Here is a 9,654-nt window from a genome sequence, read left to right as displayed (position 1 = left end):
TAGCAACCGTCTCTGAAGTACGCCTGTTGGTTTTTAATCTTGTGAGATGAAAAACCAGTCCCTGATTTTTCGTCCCATAATACATTTCCTGGATTTAAAAAAAATGCATCCATTTATCAACTGACATTTTTGGATCTTATAACTTTGTGATAGTAGTGATTAAATACGCATTATTTCATATAATTAACAATTATGATCAAATTTTTTTCTAAAATATCTGTAAATTAAATTTTTCCAAACTTTTGGCCAGTAGTGTAGACTGAAGGCAACAGTGCAATGTCACATTTTCGCGACGATTTAGCGAAACATTGGCTATCATTACATTGAAGGCTACTAAATCTATGAGAGCTACTTCTGTAGAAGATACTGCTGATTAACATACTGATATACAGTGCTACTTTCTTGTCCGAAAAGTGCGTCCAAGTTTTGACCTTTAATATAATCAGGTTGTCATTGAGAAGTAGAGGGCGGTTTGCTTTCAGCAGAGGGAGCCTTGAAAGTAGGGTTGCTTTTGTGTTTATAGTTGGGGGTGAGATAGTTGCTCTTACGAAAGTTTGGGTTGGTGGGTTGTAAAGTTACGTTGAGTTACGGAATCAGGGTGGGGTAAAGCGTCTGTTTTCGATAACGCGTGGAAATACGCTTGTTATCATTTTTATATTGACATTTTATTTGGTTTAGTGTTTTTGCAAATGTTACATATAGCAGAAATTTGCCTGTTGTTCGCGTACGAAGGGTTATATATGACGGAAAATTGTTCGTGTCATCGTTAGCTGTATCATGAATCGGATTGTTTAACTGACCAGGTATGCATTCATTCACGAAGTATTATGTATATTGAAGCTAAGAAATAAACGTTTGAAAAAAATTAAGAAAATGTATGGGTGTGTATGTATAACCGTCATCAAATTATCAGCATCAGTATCAGAACATGCGAAAACAGATATGAACACATTTGATGCTTAGAAAATTTATCAGAACAGATTTCTATATATAACTGCATGTTGCTCGTCATTATTACTGCTGTTCCTTTTTTTTTTAATACGCTATGCATTTGATTCTGCTCTAATTTTGAGCATCAGTTTGTTTCAAAAGGCACTTGTTTACATCAGATCGAAATGCCATTTGCAACTTCAAGTCGTGAACTATGTTATATAAATTATGTACTCCCACCATCGCACTTCTGTGCATGTGCGCACACGCTGTATGTGTATATTGATGCTGTTTAGTTCAATTGTGCGATAGCTTCTACTGAATACCTAACTAATATCTATGACATCTTTTGATATTGGAATTAAATTATGTCAGAAATTTCAATTAGAGTTTAAGCAAGTTGGTTTATAATTTAATGCCCCGTTATACAAATAAGTTTAGCTAAATAATGAGATGGACATTAAATCATATGTGATAACAAATACTGTGATTAGTGTTTATGCTAGAAGGTTTTAGAATTCATTTAATCAAACCCAACATTTCTAATAACAGGTTGAGCTAAATAACAACCATCAAATTATGTGACTTTGTGGGACGTTCCATTTATGGCTAATGCTGAAATAACATCAAAAAGAAAAAGATAGGTTTACTGAATATTTTTACCATGGTATATGTAAGTTTTATGTAACCTGCTTGCCGTGTTACTTTTTTATTGTTGAATTATGATAGAACGTGTTTACTTGTCAAAAATGTCTGAACTGTACACTGTACGACTGAAAATGTTAATTTTTTTTTTTTTGAGCAAATTACTGTTATTCTCACTTGAAAGCATAAAGGTAACAATTAAAAAGTTAAAATTTAAAAAAGTCCAACTATTTTATATTTATAATATATGGCAGAAATATTACATTGCAATTTATGTGCCATTTGGAAAAGAAACACATCACATTTATATCTATCCAAAGTACAGTAGACTGTCGAAATAACAGCACATTTTGAGATCGGATATATACATACAGTGCAGATGTCTTGCAGTGCCAAAAAAAAACCCCAGCAAATCACGTGATTACTGTATTTGTTCTGTACTGTTATCACGGATTATACTGCTGTTTTACATTTATTTTAAATTAAAAACCTGTCAATAAAGTTATTAAACCTCGTACAGAGAAAAAAAAAAAAAAAAAAGAACAAAATGAAAGCTTAGTGACAAACTTGATATAATCCACACTATTAATTAGGGTCACACAAAATGTTAATTCATATACCCATGTGTATTGTCTGTAAATTGTGTGTTTTCTGCTTGATTTGCCTGTTTTGCTGGATGAAAAACCCCAGTTTCTGGGAGGAAAACCTTGTTATCTATGCTTGTTATGGCTCAGTTAGTGAGACCCACTAACTGAGCCATAGAGTGAAAAAAAGCCTATAAAAATTCCTTGCGTCATCGAAGGGATTCGAACCCAGGCCTTTTTCACCCAGTATGGGGAGGACTGTGACAATACCGCTGTGCTACCCGCGTAGACTAAACTTGATATAATAAAGAAAATAGAATGGGGCGTAAGCAGAAGTGTATTAATGGCAGAATGTAACATTGGATCGTCTACATGTTTATGATATTTTATGTGCAGTTAATAAAACTGCAGTCTTAATCTCTCTATTTCTTATTTGGCCTCATTATTTCTGCATTAAATACATTAAAAATAAAACTTTCTAGATAACGGAAAAATCAAAATAGCGGCACCTTGAATCCCTGAAGATGCCATTATTTTGAAAGTCTACTGTACATACATTGCCCAGAAGTTTTATCTTTAGGATATTTGTAATTGAGAACATTGGCCTGAAGGAATTAATATTTTAATGAAATAATGGTTTCTTGATTGTCTAAAATTGTGCCTTTCCCCTTTTTTTAGCTCCTGTTTTTTTTTAACATTTAAACTTTTATTTTTTTTTGTTTTGTGAGTTTCTTTAATTTACTACCTACTGTAGCAGTGGCCTTGAGGAAGCTTTCAGAAGATTAGACTGGTCGCAGAAAGGAGTCAAATGTGAATGGAGAGTACCTAAACCATTTACGATTTGCAGATGACATTGTGGTCATAAGCCACGATCCCAAAGAATTAGAGGAAAATCTTAATCAGTTATGCACAGTTAGTAAGGATTTTGGACTAAAGATGAATATGGCTAAAACAAAAGTAATGATGAACAAGTATGCCACGGAAAGGGAAATAATGATTGAAGGAACAGTAATTGAAAAGGTGGAGTCATATACTTATCTGGGACAAGTTATTAGCTGTAATAATGATAAATGGCTGGAAGTCAAGAGAAGAATAAATTTTGGATGGATAGCATTCAGGAAATATAGTCACATACTGAAGAGCAATATCCCAGTTTGTCTGAAAAGTAAAATAATGAATCAACGTATACTCCCCACCATGACTTATGAAAGTGAAACTTGGGCACTCACCAAAAGAATGGAAGAGAAGCTGAGAACTACACAGCGAAGAATGGAACGAATTATATTGGGAATCAGACTGTTAGATAAGAAGAGAAACACATGTATTAGGCAGCAAACTCAAGTAAAGGACATTCTTATCAAAACTAAAGAACTAAAATGGTCTTGGGCAGGACACATAGCTCGAAGACATGATGACAGATGGACTAAGAAAATAACAGAATGGCACCCAAGAGGAGCTAGAAGAAAACCTGGAAGACAAAGGCGGAGATGGATAGATGAAATTCATGAGTTTTTGAGTAGTAAATGGATGGCCAGTGCTCAAAACAGAAGGAACTGGAAAGTTGCTGGAGAGGCCTTCATCCTGCAGTGGATTGAAAATGGCTGATGATGATGATGTAGCAGTGGCAAACTTACTATACCACTAGGTGTTCCACTGCCGGCATGTGGTTACAGTTTTGTTCAGGCTTTCATCTTGATATAGTCATGGATACAGCAACTAAATAAAGTGCCACAAGATTTAAAGAAAAAGCCCCCCCCCCTCTTTTTTTCTTTATATGTGAGATGTATGTGAAGCCAAGAGAATAATGGGGCTCCATTTTCCCCATCTTTACCTTGAGGTCACCTATGGTGTCCTCATATTAAAGGCCATCTTTAAAATTGTTTTATTTCTGCAAAGATTTTGTTCTTTAATATTTATGCGTTTTTGTATTATATAAAATTTCTGTTAGATAGTATGAATCAGAGCTGTAATGCTCAATACGTTCTACATTGATATCAATATTTGTAAAAAAATAAGAGAAGTTTACCTCTATATAGTACGTAGAACACTTCCATATGATACTCTCCAGAAATTAAAACGAAAAACTTACATTAGAGTAACAAATAATTAAAAATCAATTTAATGCAATTAAAAGTAAGAAAATTAATTAATTTTCTTATTTTTAATTTTTTTTTGGTTAGTTGTTGGTGCATCGTCTTCTGAGGCCATAATGCACCTCCCAAAGTTTTTGCATTTTACACTGATCCAAGCCCGAGGTGGGATTCGAACCTGTGACCTTTGGGTTGAGCAGGTAGGCACTTTACCCACCTGGCTAGCCTGGTTGGCAATTTTTAATTGTGTTAAATTGAGTTTTATTGGGTTAAATTGATTTTTAATTATTTGTTACTCTAATGTAAGTTTTTCGTTTTAATTTCTTGAGAGTATCATACGGAAGTGTTCTCCGTGCTATATTGAGGTAAACTTCTCTTATTATTTTACAAATATAAAATTTCTGTATAAATTTAATAAATATAAATAATTGCATTTATATATCTGTGATGATTTATAAGTACCTGCATAAACGTATGTGAAAAAATGGTCTAAATCCCTCGAATTTCACAAATATATATGGTTCCAGTTCCAATATTAATTATCTACAAGGAAGACAGAGCAAAAGCCTATGGCTTCCTTGCACTATATAGCTAATACTAATCTCCATTTCCATCTACAATTTGCCAATTCCCACTTACTTTATGTGATAAAATTTTAATTATTGATTGGTTCAACCAATACTTCTTTCATTTTGACCTAATTATTCATTTGATGATTCCTTTCACTTTAAAGGTGGTACATGTACCTGCTCTTATATTCCTTGCCAGAGATTCCTAATCTGGAATCTTCTTTTCGATATCCTCTGACTTAAAATCTCTTAACTGCATTCTGCCAGATTTGTTTGTCATTCTCCCAGCTCTGCAAATCACTTAACTTTCTGACTTGCTTTCTTCAGTGTAATCTTCCTAACAGTGATACATTTACAACTGGCTTTAGTTTTCTAGTTTCGCAGACACAGGTGGTTAAAGACACTGAGATTTCTGCTCTTACTAATGACCTTACACAAACTGTTCATTTACCTACTAGGATACCAGACAATCCTACCACATGCACCTAAGACTAGATCTTTTCCTTAACAGTAACACTCCAAAGTACACAGTTCATGTTAATTGTCCTTTAAGTACCTCTGATGACAGCTTACTATGCAACATCAGGGAAGACCGTGCAAGAGGCCACATTCTGTATAAAAACAACAGGAAAATTGTGAACCAGCAACAGAAAAAGGATAACTGGCAAGATATCTGAGGAAATTATACTGCGAGGACAACAGACAACTAGGAAATAACAACGCCCAAACAGAAGGCAAACATCAAGACTTGCTGATGGAAGAACTGGTGCAAGTGATTAAGTCAATGAACAATAACAAAGAAACTGACATTGATAACATCCCAGCCGAAATGCCCAAATACCTCGAAACAAAAGGAAATACAGCTCCTCAATATTTTCAATAATATCCTAAATGGAGGGAAACTATCCCTTGACTTCCTGACTTTCATCTTTATTCCCATGCCAAAAAAGACAAGAGCAGGAAAATGTAAATTTAAGCCTTTCTTCGTAAGAGCAACCCTTTGTTCCATTCACTAATCTCGTTGCCCTTCTCTGTACTCGTTCCAACAGCTCTACATCCTTCTTAAAATGAGGCCCCCAGACCTGTATACAGTACTCAAGGTGCGGCCTGCCTTATACATATGCACCTCCGTAGCCAGTTGGGAAGGAGCAGTAGTGCGTATCACATGCTTCTTGATTAGACTGGGGTTCGAGCCCGTCGCCACCAAATACAGAAGATGCGGAAAGGTCAGGAAATGACCATCGCATATCCCGGAGCAATATGGCCTTAGTTGCTAATGCTCCTAAAAACCAAAACAACAACAACAACAACTTACACACAAAAATTAACAGGTGACATGGAAGCCTATGATAGATTCAAGCTGGTCTGTAACCAAGTCACAAAGGAGATTAGGCAGGCAAAGGCAGATTATGAGAAATCTTTGGCAAAGGATGCAAAGAAAAACAGCAAAGAGTTCTTTACCTATGTAAACCCTAGAAGGAAAGGGATGAATCAGATTGGTCCACTGGATATTGATGGTTCAACTGTTGATGATCCTGCTCAGGTGGCTAACAAACTAAATGAGTATTTTGCATCTACATTCACACATGAGGAGTTATTCGTGGACTGGAGAAGTGCAAATGTGACCCCAATTCACAAAGGAGGATCAAAGGGCGACACAAGTAATTATAGACCTGGTAGTTTAACTTCTGTTCCAGGGAAATTAATGTAGGCACTGGTTAAAGAAGCATTGCAGGATCATCTAGACAAGACTTCAGTTATAGCTTGGACACAGCATGGGTTTGTTAAGGGAAAGTCTTGTCTGTCTAATTTGATTGGATACTATGATGTGGTCACAAGGGAACTTTGATATCATATATTTGGATCTTAGAAAGGCTTTTGATACTGTTGCACATGGAAGACTGCTGCAGAAATTGGAGCAGTGTGGCACTGGAGGCAAATTGCTGCTATGTATAAAGGGATGGTTGAGTGGGAGAAGACAGAGAGTGGTAATCAATGGGCACTGCTCATCGTGGACTAATGTTATTTGTGGAGTCCCTCAGGGTTCAGTATTAGGTCCATTATTGTTTTCTATATTTATAAATGATATTGATGATGGTATATCAAGCATAATGTCCTAGTTTGCAGACAATACAAAGGTTGGCAGGGTTGTTAAGGACACTAATGACAGTACGCTGCTGCAACAGGATCTAGAGAAGTTGAGAAGATGGGCTGAGAGGTGGGAAATGAAGTTTAACATTTAATATGGGAAGCAGTAACCTCAGAGTAACGTATCAACTCTGTGGTGGTGGTACACTGACAGTGGTAGAGAACGAAAAGGACCTGGGGGTAATTGTGCAGGCAGATGGTCTGCAGGAGTAGCTCATGGTGTATTGTCAATGATATATAGGAATTTTTCTAGCAAAGATAAGGAGGTGATTATCCCCTTGTATAAGGCAATGGTCAAGCCACATCTTGAGTACTATATACAGGTCTGGAGGCCTCATTTTAAGAAGGATGTACAGCTGTTGGAAGTACTACAGAGAAGGGCAACAAGATTAGTGAACGGGACAAATGGTTGCTCTTACGAAGAAAGGCTTAAGTTTTGCAAATTACAGTGTCTGGAGACTAGGCACCTGTGAGGTGATCTGACAGAGGTGTATAAAGTCTTGAATGGTTTGAGCATGCATCAATGCTGATGGGATTCTTCCTCTTGCTCAGAATAATCACCTGAGAGGGCATACATTCAAATTGAGGAAAGACAGATGTAGGATAGATGTGCAAAAATTTGCCTTTAGCCAGCGGGTAGTTTGTTGGTGGAACAGACCTCCATCCCTTGTTGTGGAAGTTGATAGCCTAAATAAATTTAAGGCTCAGCTGGACAGGTATTTTGAACGAACAGAGGGGTGAAATGGGAGTGTGTGTTTTTTTTTTTTTTTTTTTTTTTTGGCTGATGCTGCATAAGCTTACTTTCTTACATCATATGTCTCTACTAATGCTAATGCTAAATGATTGCCAAGCTGCTAGTTCAGTATCCTGTAGCTTTGGTTCAGATTCATCATATTTGAGGAATTTCTTTGAGCCCCAGTGAAAATTCCTTCTTTTAGTTTTGCATCTGTTAAATTGGGACACACTGCCTTAACAAAATTCTTCATCAACCCAACCTTTATATTCAAAGGCAGAACAAGAAGATACCTTTTTGGTTGAAGCAGTGGAACATAATTTATATCGTGTCTCTACTAAAAATTCCTCCTTCATTTCCCATTTCTGCATAATGTTTTTCTGTTATATGACCCTCTTACAAACAAGGAAAACAGCAGTATTTTGTGAAACCTCCTTGTAGACCAGTGAGTAATCCAGTTATTTTAAGATCACCATAGACATTCCAAGCAAATTCATGGTACTTTACTGCACTTAGGATCTCAGATACACTGATATATTTCTCTCAAGCCAACAGTGTGAACTAAAGGAACTGATGGGAATGCATTTCCATTGTGCAGCAGAACTATTCTTTAACTTAATTTTGAGGCATCGGTAAGTATACACCATTCAGTAGGGTTGTGTTCGATGCCAATTCATTCAGAAGGCCATTAATGTCTTTACAGAAGCACATACTGTCTTCCATAACAAAATATCTTGTAAACACTGACATTTTTGATATACTGTAAATTTAGTTTCTGCTTCAATTAACTTTCACTGTTGTAACCTAGAACCAAGAGTTCTGCTTGCTCTTTGGATAAGTTTAAATCACAGAATGTCATTCAACTCCCAGGGGCTCACATCTGGTGAGTATGGGCTTTGCACCCAGGGTCCTGAGCTGGATATCATCATTCTTCTCTTTCTTGGTGATTCCCTTCTACTTCTCCCTCTCTCTTACTTGGGGTAACTTGGGAATTTTTTTTTTGGCTGGTGCAGCATAAGTCTCAGGCTTCCTTGCACCATATAGCTAATAATAATAATAATAATAACACTTCAAGCTTAATCAAGTGTAGCATGTTATAATTTTCCAGTTGGTAATCCAAAATCTATTGAAGTGGATGATCCAGCAATGGCAGCAACACAAGTCTTTGCTGTAATCATCACTGCTTCCTTTACGCCATGATTTTGGAGGATCTGCTATTGACAGGTCTTCATTATGTGGAAGAGGCCTTATTGCAGATGATACATTAAGATATTTGATGCTCTGCTTGCTTTTTCTGGACATCCCTGATATTTTTGTCATGCAAAAATAGCAAATGTCAGTGTGGTTGCATGTTTCTTGCTATACTATGGGAAAAGGAATACTTTTCATTTTTTTGCATTAGCTACATTCTCAGATTTGTGATGCAGATAATACAGCACGTGTTGACCCCAAATTTTGTCCTGATCAACCAGAGTACAAAGAATGTGCATGTTTAGTAATATTCTGGATTTTTCTTCTAAACTGTCCATACACGTAACAGAAATTAACAGTGCAATTCAGACACTTACTTTGCTTCTGCTTAATCATTTTAACAATACAATACTAAGTAAAACACAGAAGAAACAAACAATATGCAATAAATATGCAGATAAACTGTACACGTACTTACACAACTGTCTTTCCATTACTGAAAGATAGGTGAGAGGCAGACAGACAAGATTATGAATGTGTTAACCTTCCCCAACATTTGCCATCTATAATCACATGCAAACATTATTTTCAGGTAATACAACCGGATCAGAATCATACCTACTTCCCTAAGTTGTAGTAATATGTACATATTACAGGTAAACACAAACACCTACATGTAGAAATAATGAGAAATTTGATGATGTGATATGAAATTTTAAGAATTACAGATACTCCCCGACTTATGACCATTCGTAGTTATGAAA

General features: G+C 36.1%; 1 protein-coding gene across 1 annotated transcript in view; it reads left to right on the top strand.

The window, feature by feature from the left end:
- The first annotated feature begins 403 nt into the window (after nucleotides 1–403).
- The window catches only part of Fbl6 (F-box and leucine-rich repeat protein 6), a 190,050-nt gene continuing 180,799 nt past the window's right edge, over nucleotides 404–9,654 (top strand). The window contains exon 1 of the mRNA XM_090368643.1: nucleotides 404–499. The gene's annotated coding sequence lies outside the window, so the exon portion shown is untranslated. The remainder of the gene's footprint in view (nucleotides 500–9,654) is intronic.

Source organism: Mastigoproctus giganteus, chromosome 2 (assembly GCF_048544385.1).
Source record: "Mastigoproctus giganteus isolate SK-2022 chromosome 2, ASM4854438v1, whole genome shotgun sequence".
In the NCBI taxonomy this organism is placed as follows: domain Eukaryota; kingdom Metazoa; phylum Arthropoda; class Arachnida; order Uropygi; family Thelyphonidae; genus Mastigoproctus; species Mastigoproctus giganteus.
Note: the sequence above shows the minus strand (reverse complement) of the source record. Positions and strands in the feature narration are given on the sequence as shown.